We start from the raw sequence: 14,602 nt of genomic DNA on the forward strand, positions 1-14,602 counted from the left end.
AAGTAAGCTAATTCCTGACGTACAGCCCAACACAAGTCCCGACGTAGAACCCAACACACGTCCCGACGTAGAGATGAAAGTAAGCTAAATCCTGACGTAGAGCCCAACAGACGTCTCGAAGTAGAGCCCAACCCACGTCCCGACGTAGAGCTCAACCCATGTCCCGACTTAGAGCCCAACCCGCGTCCCGACGTAGAGCCCAACACACGTCCCGACGTAGAGCCCAGCACATGTCCCGACGTAGAGGCCAACACACATCCCGACGTAGAGCCCAACATACGTCCCGACGTAGAGCCCAACACACGTCCCGACGGAGAGCTGAAAGTAAGCTAAATCCTGAGGTAGAGCCCAACAGACGTCCTGACGTAGAGCCCAACCCACGTCCCGAAGTAGAGCCCAACCCACGTCCCGACGTAGAGCTGAAACTAAGCTAATTCCTGACGTAGAGCCCAACACAAGTCCCGACGTAGAACCCAACACAAGTCCCGACGTAGAGATGAAAGTAAGCTAAATCCTGACGTAGAGCCCAACAGACGTCCCGACGTAGAGCCCAACACATGTCCCGACGTAGAGCCCAACATACGTCCCGACGTAGAGCCCAAGACACGTCCCGACGTAGAGCCCAACACACGTCCCGACGTAGAGCCCAACCCACGTCCCGACGTAGAGCTCAACCCACGTCCCGACGTAGAGCTCAACCCACGTCCCGACGTAGAGCCCAACCCACGTCCTGACGTAGAGCCCAACACACGTCCCGACGTAGAGTTGAAAGTAAGCTAAATCCTAGATGTAGAGTCAACACACGTTCCAACGTAGAGCCCAACCCACGTCCCGACGTAGAGCTGAAAGTAAGCTAATTCCTGACGTAGAGCCCAACACAAGTCCCGACGTAGAACCCAACACACGTCCCGACGTAGAGCCCAACACACGTCCCGACGTAGAGCCCAACACACGTCCCGACGTAGAGCTGAAAGTAAGCTAAATCCTGACGTAGAGCCCAACACACGTCCCGACGTAGAGCTGAAAGTAAGCTAAATCCTGACGTAGAGCCCAACACACGTCCCGACGTAGAGCTGAAAGTAAGCTAAATCCTGACGTAGAGCCCAACCCACGTCCCGACGTAGAGCCCAACCCACGTCCCGACGTAGAGCCCAACCCACGTCCCGACGTAGAGCCCAACCGACGTCCCGAGGTAGAGCTGAAAGTAAGCTAAATCCCGACGTAGAGCCCGACCCACGTTCCGACGTAGAGCCCGACCCACGTGCCGACGTAGAGCCCGACCCACGTGCCGACGTAGATCCCGACCGACGTTCCGACGTAGAGCCCGACCCACGTGCCGACGTAGAGCCCGACCCACGTTCCGACGTAGAGCCCGACCCACGTCCCGACGTACAGCCGAACAGACGTCCTGACGTAGAACCCGACACACGTCATGACGTAGAACCCGACACACGTCCCGACGTAGAACCCGACACACGTTCCGACGTAGAACCCGACACACGTCCCGACGTAGAACCCGACACACGTCCCGACGTAGAGATGAAAGTAAGCTAAATCCTGACGTAGAGCCCAACAGACGTACCGACGTAGAGCCCAACAGACGTCCCGACATAGAGCCCAACAGACATCCCGACGTAGAGCCCAACACACGTCCCGACGTAGAGCCCAACACACGTCCCGATGTAGAGCCCAACCCACGTCCCGACGTAGAGTTCAACCCACGTTCCGACATAGAGCCCAACACACGTCCCGACGTAGAGCTGAAAGTAAGCTAAATCCTGATGTACAGCCCAACACACGTCCCGATGTAGAGCTGAAAGTAAGCTAAATCCTGACGTAGAGCCCAACCCACGTCCCGACGTAGAGCCCAACCCACGTCCCGACGTAGAGCCCACCCACGTTCTGACGTAGAGCCCAACCCACGTCCCGACGGAGAGCCCAACCCACGTCCCGACGTAAAGCCCAACTCACGTCCCGACGTAAAGCCCAACACACGTCCCGACGCAGAGCCCAACACACGTGCCCACGTAGAGCCCAACACACGTGCCCACGTAGAGCCCAACACACGTCCCGACGTAGAGCCCAACCCACGTCCCGACGTAGAGCTGAAAGTAAGCTAAATCCTGACGTAGAGCCCAACACACATCCCGACGTAGAGCTGAAAGTAAGCTAAATCCTGATGTAAAGCCCAACACACGTCCCGACGTAGAGCCCAACACACGTCCCGACGTAGAGCTGAACATAAGCTAAATCCTGATGTAGAGCCCAACACACGTCCCGACGTAGAGTCCAACACACGTCCCGACGTAGAGCCCAACACACGTCCCCACGTAGAGCCCAACACACGTCCCCACGTAGAGCCCAACACACGTCCCCACGTAGAGCCCAACACACGCCCCGACGTAGAGCCCAACACACGTCCCGACGTAGAGCTTAAAGTAAGCTAAATTCTGATGTAGAGCCCAACAGACGTCCCAACGTACAGCCCAACAGACGTTCCGACGTAGAGCCCAACAGACGTCCCGACGTAGAGCCCAACACACATCCCGACGTAGAGCCCAACCCACGTCCCGACGTAGAGCCCAACCCACGTCCCGACGTAGAGCCCAACCCACGTCCCGACGTAGAGCCCAACCCACGTCCCGACGTAGAGCCCAACCCACGTCCCAACGTAGAGCCCGACCCATGTCCCGACGTAGAGCTGTAAGTAAGCTAATTCCTGACGTAGATCCCAACACAAGTCCCGACGTAGAACACAACACAAGTCCCGACGTAGAGATGAAAGTAAGCTAAATCCTGACGTACAGCCCAAAAAACGTCACGATGTAGAGCCCAACAGACGTCCTGACGTAGAGCCCAACAGACGTCCCGACGTAGAGCCCGACCCACGTCCCCACGTAGAGCCCGACCCACGTCCCCACGTAGAGCCCGACCCACGTGCCGAAGTAGAGCCCGACCCACGTGCCCAAGTAGAGCCCGACCCACGTGCCGACGTAGAGCCCGATCCACGTGCCGACGTAGAGCCCGACCCACGTTCCGACGTAAAGTCCGAACCACGTTCCGACGTAGACGCCGACCCACGTGCCGACGTAGAGCCCGACCCACGTCCCGACGTAGAGCCCAACCCACGTCCCGACGTAGAGCCCAACCCACGTCCCGACGTAGAGACCAACCCACGTCCCGACGTAGACCTCAACACACGTCCCGACATAGAGCCCAACCCACGTCCCGACGTAGAGCCCAACACACGTCCCGACGTAGAGCTGAAAGTAAGCTAAATCCTGACGTAGAGCCCAACCCACGTCCCGACGTAGAGCCCAACCCACGTCCCGACGTAGAGCCCAACCCACGTCCCGACGTAGAGCCCAACCCACGTCCCGACGCAGAGCTAAAAGTAAGCTAATTCCTGATGTAGAGCCCAACACAGGTCCCGACGTAAAGCCCAACACACGTCCCGACGTAGAGCCCGACCCACGTCCCGACGTAGAGCCCGACCCACGTCCAGACGTAGAGCTGAAAGTAAGCTAATTCCTGATGTAGAGCCCAACACACGTCCCGACATAGGACCCAACACACGTCCCGACATAGAGCTGTAAGTAAGCTAAATCCTGACGTAGAGTCCAACACACATCCCGACGTAGAGCTGAAAGTAAGCTAAATCCTGACGTAGAGCCCAACCCACGTCTCGACGTAGAGCTCAACCCACGTCCCAACGTAGAGCCCAACCCACGTCCCGACGTAGAGCCCAACCCACGTGCCGACGTAGAGCCCAACCCACGTCCCGACGTAGAGCTGAAAGTAAGCTAATTCCTGACGTAGAGCCCAACAGCCGTCCCGACGTAGAGCCCAACAGCCGTCCCGACGTAGAGCCCAACAGCCGTCCCGACGTAGAGCCCAACACACGTCCCGACGTAGAGCTGAAAGTAAGCTAAATCCTGACGTAGAGCCCAACGCACGTCCCGACGTAGAGCCCAACACACGTCCCGACGTTAAGCCCAACACACGTCCCGACGTAGAGCTGAAAGTAAGCTAAATCCTGATGTAGAGCCCAAAGCACGTCCCGACGTAGAGCCCAACACACGTCCCGACCTATAGCCCAACACACGTCCCGACGTAAAGCCCAACACACGTCCCGACGTAGAGCCCAACACACGTTCCGACGTAGAGCCCAACACACGTCCCGACGTAGAGCCCAACACACGTCCCGACGTAGAGCTTAAACTAAGCTAAATCCTGATGTAGAGCCCAACACAGGTCCCGACGTAGAGCCCAACACACGTCCCGACGTAGAGCCCAACACACGTCCCGACGTAGAGCTGAAAGTAAGCTAAATCCTGATGTAGAGCCCAACACACGTCCCGACGTAGAGCCCAACACACGTCCCGACGTTGAGCTGAAAATAAGCTAAATGCTGATGTAGAGCCCAACACACGTCCCGACGTAGAGCCCAACACACGTCCCGACGTAGAGCCCAACACACGTCCCGACGTAGAGCCCAACACACGTCCCGACGTAGAGCCCAACACACGTCCCGACGTAGAGCCCAACACAAGTCCCGACATAGCGCTGAAAGTAAGCTAAATCCTGACGTAGAGCCCAACACACGTCCCGACGTAGAGCCCAACACACGTCCCGACGTAGAGCCCAACACACGTCCCGACGTAGAGCTGAAAGTAAGCTAAATCCTGATGTAGAGCCCAACACACGTCCCGACGTAGAGCCCAACACACGTCCCGACGTAGAGCTGAAAGTATGCTAAATCCTGATGTAGAGCCCAACACACGTCCCGACGTAGAGCCCAACACACGTCCCGACGTAGAGCCCAACACACGTCCCGACGTTGAGCTGAAAATAAGCTAAACCCTGATGTAGAGCCCAACACACGTCCCGACGTAGAGCCCAACACACGTCCCGACGTAGAGCTGAAAGTAAGCTAAATCCCGACGTAGAGCCCAACACATGTCCCGACGTAGAGCCCAACACACGTCCCGACGAAGAGCTGAAAGTAAGCTAAATCCTGATGTAGAGCCCAACACACGTCCCGACGTAGAGCCCAACACACGTCCCGACGTAGAGCCCAACACACGTCCCGACGTAGAGCTTAAAGTAAGCTAAATCCTGACGTAGAGCCCAACACACGTCCCGACATAGAGCCCAACACACGTCCCGACATAGAGCCCAACATACGTCCCGACGTAGAGCTGAAAGTAAGCTAAATCCTGATGTAGAGCCCAACACACGTCCCGACGTAGAGCCCAACAGACGTCCCGACATAGAGCCCAACACACGTCCCGACATAGAGTTGAAAGTAAGCTAAATCCTGATGTAGAGCCAAACACACGTCCCGACGTAGAGCCCAACACACGTCCCGACGTAGAGCCCAACACACGTCCCGATGTAGAGCTGAAAGTAAGCTAAATCCTGATGTAGAGCCCAACACACGTCCCGACGTAGAGCCCAACACACGTCCCGACGTAGAGCCCAAGACACGTCCCGACGTAGAGCTGAAAGTAAGCTAAATCCCGACGTAGAGCCCAACAGACGTCCCGACGTAGAGCCCAACAGACGTCCCGACGTAGAGTCCAACACACGTCCCGACGTAGAGCTGAAAGTAAGCTAAATCCTGATGTAGAGCCCAACAGAGGTCCCGACGTAGAGCCCAACAGACGTCCCGACGTAGAGCCCAACACGCGTCCCGACGTAGAGCCCAACACACGTCCCGACGTAGAGCTGAAAGTAAGCTAACTACAGACATAGAGCCCAACAGACGTCCCGACGTAGAGCCCAACAGACGTCCCGACGTAGAGCCCAACACACGTCCCGACGTAGAGCCCAACAGACGTCCCGACATACAGTCCAACACACGTCCCGACGTAGAGCCCAACACACGTCCCAACGTACAGCCCAACACACGTCCCGACGTAGAGCTGAAAGTAAGCTAAATCCTGACGTAGAGCCCAACAGACGTCCCGACGTAGAGACCAACACATGTCCCGAAGTACAGCCCAACACACGTCCCGACGTAGAGCTGAAAGTAAGCTAAATCCTGACGTAGAGTCCAACACACGTCCCGACGTAGAGCCCAACAGATGTCCCGACGTACAGCCCAACACACGTCCCGACGTAGAGCTGAAAGTAAGCTAAATCCTGATGTAGAGCCCAAGAGACGTCCCGACGTAGAGCCCAACAGACGTCCCGACGTAGAGCCCAACAGACGTCCCGACTTAGAGCACAACAGACGTCCCGACTTAGAGCCCAACAGACGTCCCGACTTAGAGCCCAAAAGACGTCCCGACTTAGAGCCCAACAGACGTCCCGACGTAGAGCCCAACACACGTCCCGACGTAGAGCTGAAATTAAGCTAAATCCTGACGTAGAGCCCAACAGATGTCCCGACGTAGAGCCCAACAGACATCCCGACGTAGAGCCCAACACACGTCCCGACGTAGAGCCCAACAGACGTCCCGACGTAGAACCCAACAGACGTCCCGACGTAGAGCCCAACAGACGTCCCGACGTAGAGCCCAACAGACGTCCCGACGTAGAGCCCAACACACGTCCCGACGTAGAGCCCAACACACGTCCCGACGTAGAGCCCAACACACGTCCCGACGGAGAGCTGAAAGTAAGCTAAATCCCGATTTAGAGCCCAACAGACGTCCCGACGTAGAGCAAAACGCACGTCCCGACGTAGAGCCCAACGCACGTCCCGACGTACAGCCCAACGCACGTCCCGACGTACAGCCCAACGCACGTCCCGATGTAGAGCTGAAAGTAAGCTAAATACTGACGCAGAGCCCAACAGATGTCCCGACGCATAGCCCAACAGACGTCCCGACGCAGAGCCCAACAGACGTCCCGACGCAGAGCCCAACACACGTCCCGACGTAGAGCTGAAAGTAAGCTAAATCCCGACGTAGAGCCCAACAGACGTCCCGACGTAGAGCAAAACGCACGTCCCGACGTAGAGCCCAAAGCACGTCCCGACGTAGAGCCCAACGCACGTCCCGGCGTACAGCCCAACGCACGTCCCGACGTACAGCCCAACGCACGTCCCGACGTAGAGCTGAAAGTAAGCTAAATACTGACGCAGAGCCCAACAGACGTCCCGACGCAGAGCCCAACAGACGTCCCGACGCAGAGCCCAACAGACGTCACGACGCAGAGCCCAACAGACGTCCCGACGCAGAGCCCAACAAACGTCCCGACGTAGAGCTGAAAGTAAGCTAAATCCTGACGTAGAGCCCAACAGACGTCCTGACGTAGAGCCCAACAGACGTCCCAACGAAGAGCCCAACAGACGTCCCGACGTAGAGCCCAACAGACGTCCCGACGTAGAGCTGAAGTTTAGCTAACTACAGACGTAGAGCCCAACCCACGTCCCGACGTTGATCTGAAAATAAGCTAAATCCTGATGTAGAGCCAACACAGGTCCCGACGGAGAGCTAAAAGTAAGCTAAATCCTGACGTAGAGCCCAACCCACGTCCCGACGTAGAGCCCAACCCACGTCCCGACGTAGAGCCCAACCCACGTCCCGATGTAGAGCCCAACCCACGTCCCGACGTAGAGCTGAAAGTAAGCTAAATCCTGTTGTAGATCCCAACCCACGTCCCGACGTAGAGCCCGACCCACGTGCCGACGTAGAGCCCGACCCACGTGTCGATGTAGAGCCCGACCCACGTGCCGACGTAGAGCCCGATCCACGTGCCGACGGAGAGCCCAACCCACGTCCCGACCTAGAGCCCACCCACGTTCCGACGTAGAGCCCAACCCACGTCCCGACGTAGAGCCTAACCCACGTTCCGACGTAGAGCCCAACGCACGTCCCGACGTAGAGCCTAACCCACGTTCCGACGTAGAGTCCAACGCACGTCCCGACGTAGAGCCCAACAGACGTCCCGACGTACAACCCGACATACATCATGACGTAGAACCCGACACACGTCCCGACGTAGAACCCGACACACGTCCCGACGTAGAGATGAAAGTAAGATAAATCCTGACGTAGAGCCCAACAGAAGTCCCGACGTAGAGCCCAACAGACGTCCCGAGGTAGAGCCCAACAGACGTCCCGACGTAGAGCCCAACAGACGTCCCGACGTAGAGCCCAACCCACGTCCCGACGTAGAGCCCAACCCACGTCCCGACGTAGAGCCCAACCCACGTCCCGACGTAGAGCCCAACACAAGTCCCGACGTAGAGCTGAAAGTAAGCTAAATCCTGATGGAGAGCCCAACACAGGTCCCGACGTAAAGCCCAACACAGGTCCCGACGTAGAGCCCGACCCACGTCCCGACGTAGAGCCCGACACACGTCCCGACGTAGAGCCCAACCCACGTCCCGACGTAGAGCCCAACCCACGTACCGACGTAGAGCCCAACCCACGTGCCGACGTAGAGCCCAACCCACGTCCCGACGTAGAGCTGAAAGTAAGCTAATTCCTGACGTAGAGCCCAAAAGACGTCCCAATGTTAGCCCAACCCACGTCCCGACGTAGAGCCCAACCCACGTCCCGACGTAGAGCTTAACCCACATCCCGACGCAGAGCTGAAAGTAAGCTAATTCCTGACGTAAGGCCCAACAGACGTCCCGACGTAGAGCCCAACACACGTCCCGACGTAGAGCTGAAAGTAAGCTAAATCCTGACGTAGAGCCCAACAGACGTCCCGACGTAGAGCCCAACACACGTCCCGACGTAGAGCCCAAGAGACGTCCCGACGTAGAGCCCAACAGACGTCCCGACGTAGAGCCCAACAGACGTCCCAACGTAGAGCCCAACAGACGTCCCGACGAAGAGCCCAACAGACGTCCCGACGTAGAGCCCAATCCACGTCCCGAAGTAGAGCCCAACCCACGTCCCGACGTAGAGCCAAACCCACGTCCCGACGTAGAGCCCAACCCACGTCCCGACGTAGAGCTGAAAGTAAGCTAATTCCTGACGTAGAGCCCAACACAAGTCCCGACGTAGAACCCAACACACGTCCTGACGTAGAGATGAAAGTAAGCTAAATCCTGACTTAGAGCCCAACAGACGTCCCGACGTAGAGCCCAACCCACGTCCCAACGTAGAGCCCGACCCATGTCCCGACGTAGAGCTGTAAGTAAGCTAATTCCTGACGTAGATCCCAACACAAGTCCCGACGTAGAACACAACACAAGTCCCGACGTAGAGATGAAAGTAAGCTAAATCCTGACGTACAGCCCAACAAACGTCACGATGTAGAGCCCAACAGACGTCCCGACGTAGAGCCCAACAGACGTCCCGACGTAGAGCCCAACAGACGTCCCCACGTAGAGCCCGACCCACGTCCCCACGTAGAGCCCGACCCACGTGCCGACGTAGAGCCCGACACACGTGCCGACGTAGAGCCCGATCCACGTGCCGACGTAAAGTCCGACCCACGTTCCGACGTAGACGCCGACCCACGTGCCGACGTAGAGCCCGACCCACGTCCCGACGTAGAGCCCAACCCACGTCCCGACGTAGAGCCCAACCCACGTCCCGACGTAGACCTCAACACACGTCCCGACATAGAGCCCAACCCACGTCCCGACGTAGAGCCCAACACACGTCCCGACGTAGAGCTGAAAGTAAGCTAAATCCTGACGTAGAGCCCAACCCACGTCCCGACGTAGAGCCCAACCCACGTCCCGACGTAGAGCCCAACCCACGTCCCGACGCAGAGCTAAAAGTAAGCTAATTCCTGATGTAGAGCCCAACACAGGTCCCGACGTAAAGCCCAACACACGTCCCGATGTAGAGCCCGACCCACGTCCCGACGTAGAGCCCGACCCACGTCCCGACGTAGAGCTGAAAGTAAGCTAATTCCTGATGTAGAGCCCAACACACGTCCCGACATAGGACCCAACACACGTCCCGACATAGAGCTGTAAGTAAGCTAAATCCTGACGTAGAGCCCAACACACATCCCGACGTAGAGCTGAAAGTAAGCTAAATCCTGACGTAGAGCCCAACCCACGTCTCGACGTAGAGCTCAACCCACGTCCCAACGTAGAGCCCAACCCACGTCCCGACGTAGAGCCCAACCCACGTGCCGACGTAGAGCCCAACCCACGTGCCGACGTAGAGCTGAAAGTAAGCTAATTCCTGACGTAGAGCCCAACAGCCGTCCCGACGTAGAGCCCAACAGCCGTCCCGACGTAGAGCCCAACAGCCGTCCCGACGTAGAGCCCAACCCACGTCCCGACGTAGAGCCCAACCCACGTCCCGACGTAGAGCCCAACCCACGGCCCGACGTAGAGCTGAAAGTAAGCTAAATCCTGACGTACAGCCCAACACAAGTCCCGAAGTACAACCCAACACACGTCCCGACGTAGAGATGAAAGTAAGCTAAATCCTGACGTAGAGCCCAACAGACGTCTCGACGTAGAGCCCAACCCACGTCCCGACGTAGAGCTCAACCCACGTCCCGACGTAGAGCCCAACCCGCGTCCCGACGTAGAGCCCAACCCACGTCCCGACGTAGAGCCCGACACACGTCCCGACATAGAGCCCGACACACGTCCCGACGTAGAGCCCAACACACGTGCCCACGTAGAGCCCAACACACGTGCCCACGTAGAGCCCAACACACGTCCCGACGTAGAGCCAAACCTACGTCCCAACGTAGAGCTGAAAGTAAGCTAAATCCTGACGTAGAGCCCAACACACATCCCGACGTAGAGCTGAAAGTAAGCTAAATCCTGACGTAGAGCCTAACACACGTCCCGACGTAGAGCTGAAAGTAAGCTAAATCCTGATGTAAAGCCCAACACACGTCCCGACGTAGAGCCCAACACACGTCCCCACGTAGAGCCCAAGACACGCCCCGACGTAGAGCCCAACACACGCCCCGACGTAGAGCCCACACACGTCCCGACGTAGAGCCCAACACAAGTCCAGACGTAGAGCTGAAAGTAAGCTAAATCCTGATGTAGAGCCCAACCCACGTCCCGACGTAGAGCCCAACCCACATCCCGACGTAGAGCCCAACCGACGTCCCGACGTAGAGCCCAGCCCACATCCCGACGTAGAGCCCAACCCACGTCCCGACGTAGAGCCAAACACACGTCCCGTCGTAGAGCCCAACCCACGTCCCAACGTAGAGCCCAACCCACGTCCCGACGTAGAGCCCAACCCACGTCTCGACGTAGAGCTGAAAGTAAGCTAAATCCTGATGTAGAGCCCAACCCATGTCCCGACACAGAGCTGAAAGTAAGCTAAATCCTGACGTAGAGCCCAACGCACGTCCCGACGTAGAGCTGAAAGTAAGCTAAATCCTGACGTAGAGCCCAACACACGTCCCGACGTAGAGCCCAACCCACGTCCCGACGTAGAGCCTAACCCACGTTCCGACGTAGAGCCCAACGCACGTCCTGACGTAGAGCCCAACAGACGTCCCGACGTACAACCCGACATACATCATGACGTAGAACCCGACACACGTCCCGACGTAGAACCCGACACACGTCCCGACGTAGAGATGAAAGTAAGCTAAATCCTGACGTAGAGCCCAACAGAAGTCCCGACGTAGAGCCCAACAGACGTCCCGAGGTAGAGCCCAACAGACGTCCCGACGTAGAGCCCAACAGACGTCCCGACGTAGAGCCCAACAGACGTCCCGACGTAGAGCCCAACAGACGTCCCGACGTAGAGCCCAACCCACGTCCCGACGTAGAGCCCAACCCACGTCCCGACGTAGAGCTCAACCCACGTCCCGACGTAGAGCCCAACCCACGTCCCGACGTAGAGCCCAACACAAGTCCCGACGTAGAGCTGAAAGTAAGCTAAATCCTCATGTAGAGCCCAAAACAGGTCCCGACGTAAAGCCCAACACAGGTCCCGACGTAGAGCCCGACCCACGTCCCGACGTAGAGCCCGACCCACGTCCCGACGTAGAGCCCAACCCACGTACCGACGTAGAGCCCAACCCACGTGCCGACGTAGAGCTTAACCCACATCCCGACGCAGAGCTGAAAGTAAGCTAATTCCTGACGTAGAGCCCAAAAGACGTCCCAATGTAGACCCCAACCCACGTCCCGACGTAGAGCCCAACCCACGTCCCGATGTAGAGCTTAACCCACATCCCGACGCAGAGCTGAAAGTAAGCTAATTCCTGACGTAGAGGCCAACAGACGTCCCGACGTAGAGCCCAACAGACGTCCCGACGTAGAGCCCAACACACGTCCCGACGTAGAGCTGAAAGTAAGCTAAATCCTGACGTAGAGCCCAACAGACGTCCCGACGTAGAGCCCAACACACGTCCCGACGTAGAGCCCAAGAGACGTCCCGACGTAGAGCCCAAGAGACGTCCCGACGTAGAGCCCAACAGACGTCCCAACGTAGAGCCCAACAGATGTCCCGACGAAGAGCCCAACAGACGTCCCGACGTAGAGCCCAATCCACGTCCCGAAGTAGAGCCCAACCCACGTCCCGACGTAGAGCCAAACCCACGTCCCGACGTAGAGCCAAACCCACGTCCCGACGTAGAGCCCAACCCACGTCCCGACGTAGAGCTGAAAGTAAGCTAATTCCTGACGTAGAGCCCAACACAAGTCCCGACGTAGAACCCAACACACGTCCTGACGTAGAGATGAAAGTAAGCTAAATCCTGACTTAGAGCCCAACACACGTCCCGACGTAGAGCCCAAACCACGTCCCAACGTAGAGCCCAACCCAAGTCCCGACGTAGAGCCCAACACACGTCCCGACGTAGAACTCAAAGTAAGCTAAATCCTGATGTAGAGCCCAACACACGTCCCGACGTAGAGCTGAAAGTAAGCTAAATCCTGACGTAGAGCCGAACCCACGTCCCGACGTAGAGCCCAACCCACGTCCCGACGTAGAGCCCAACCCACGTCCCGACGTAGAGCCCAACCCACGTCCCGACGTAGAGCTAAAAGTAAGCTAATTCCTGATGTAGAGCCCAACACAGGTCCCGACGTAAAGCCCAACACACGTCCCGACGTAGAGCCCGACCCACGTCTCGACGTAGAGCCCGACCCACGTCCCGACGTAGTGCTGAAAGTAAGCTAATTCCTGATGTAGAGCCCAACACACGTCCCGACTTAGAGCCCAACACACGTCCCGACGTAGAGCTGAAAGTAAGCTAAATCCCGACTTAGAGCCCAACAGACGTCCCGACGTAGAGCCCAACACACGTCCCGACTTAGAGCTAAAAGTAAGCTAAATCCCGACGTAGAGCCCAACAGACGTCCCGACGTAGAGCCCAACAGACGTCCCGACGTAGAATCCAACAGACGTCCCGACGTAGAGCCCAACAGACGTCCCGACGTAGAGCCCAACAGACGTCCCGACGTAGAGCCCAACAGACGTCCCGACGTAGAGCCCAACAGACGTCCCGACGTAGAGCCCAACACACGTCCCGATGTAGAGCTGAAAGTAAGCTAAATCCCGACTTAGAGCCCAACAGACGTCCCGACGTAGAGCCCAACACACGTCCCGACTTAGAGCTAAAAGTAAGCTAAATGCCGACGTAGAGCCCAACAGACGTCCCGACGTAGAGCCCAACAGACGTCCCGACGTAGAGCCCAACAGACGTCCCGACGTAGAGCCCAACACACGTCCCGACGTAGAGCCCAACACACGTCCCGACGTAGAGCCCAACACACGTCCCGACGTAGAGCTGAAAGTAAGCTAAATCCCGACGTAGAGCCCAACACACTTCCCGACGTAGAGCTGAAAGTAAGCTAAATCCCGAAGTAGAGCCCAACGCACGTCCCGACCTAGAGCTGAAAGTAAGCTAAATCCCGACGTAGAGCCCAACGCACGTCCCGACGTAGAGCCCAACGCACGTCCCGACGTAGAGCCCAACCCACGACCCGACGTACAGCCCAACGCACGTCCCGACGTAGAGCTGAAAGTAAGCTAAATCCTGACGAAGAGCCCAACATACGTCCTGACGTAGAGCCCAACAGACGTCCCGACGTAGAGCCCAACACACGTCCCGACGTAGAGCTGAAAGTAAGCTAAATCCCGACTTAGAGCCCAACAGACGTCCCGACGTAGAGCCCAACACACGTCCCGACTTAGAGCTAAAAGTAAGCTAAATGCCGACGTAGAGCCCAACAGACGTCCCGACGTAGAGCCCAACAGACGTCCCGACGTAGAGCCCAACACACGTCCCGACGTAGAGCTGAAAGTAAGCTAAATCCCGACGTAGAGCCCAACGCACGTCCCGACGTAGAGCCCAACGCACGTCCCGACGTAGAGCCCAACGCACGTCCCGACGTAGAGCCCAACGCACGTCCCGACGTAGAGCCCAACCCACGTCCCGACGTACAGCCCAACGCACGTCCCGACGTAGAGCTGAAAGTAAGCTAAATCCTGACGTAGAGCCCAACAGACGTCCCGACGTAGAGCCCAACAGACGTCCCGACGTAGAGCCCAACAGACGTCCCGACGTAGAGCCCAACACACGTCCCGACGTAGAGCTGAAAGTAAGCTAAATCCCGACGTAGAGCCCAACAGACGTCCCGACGTAGAGCCCAACACAAGTCCCGACTTAGAGCTGAAAGTAAGCTAAATCCCGACGTAGAGCCCAACACACTTCCCGACGTAGAGCCCAACACACGTCCCGA

The sequence above is a fragment of the Leptosomus discolor genome, chromosome 16 (assembly GCF_034619465.1).
Source record: "Leptosomus discolor isolate bLepDis1 chromosome 16, bLepDis1.hap2, whole genome shotgun sequence".
Classification (NCBI taxonomy): Eukaryota; Metazoa; Chordata; class Aves; order Leptosomiformes; family Leptosomidae; genus Leptosomus; species Leptosomus discolor.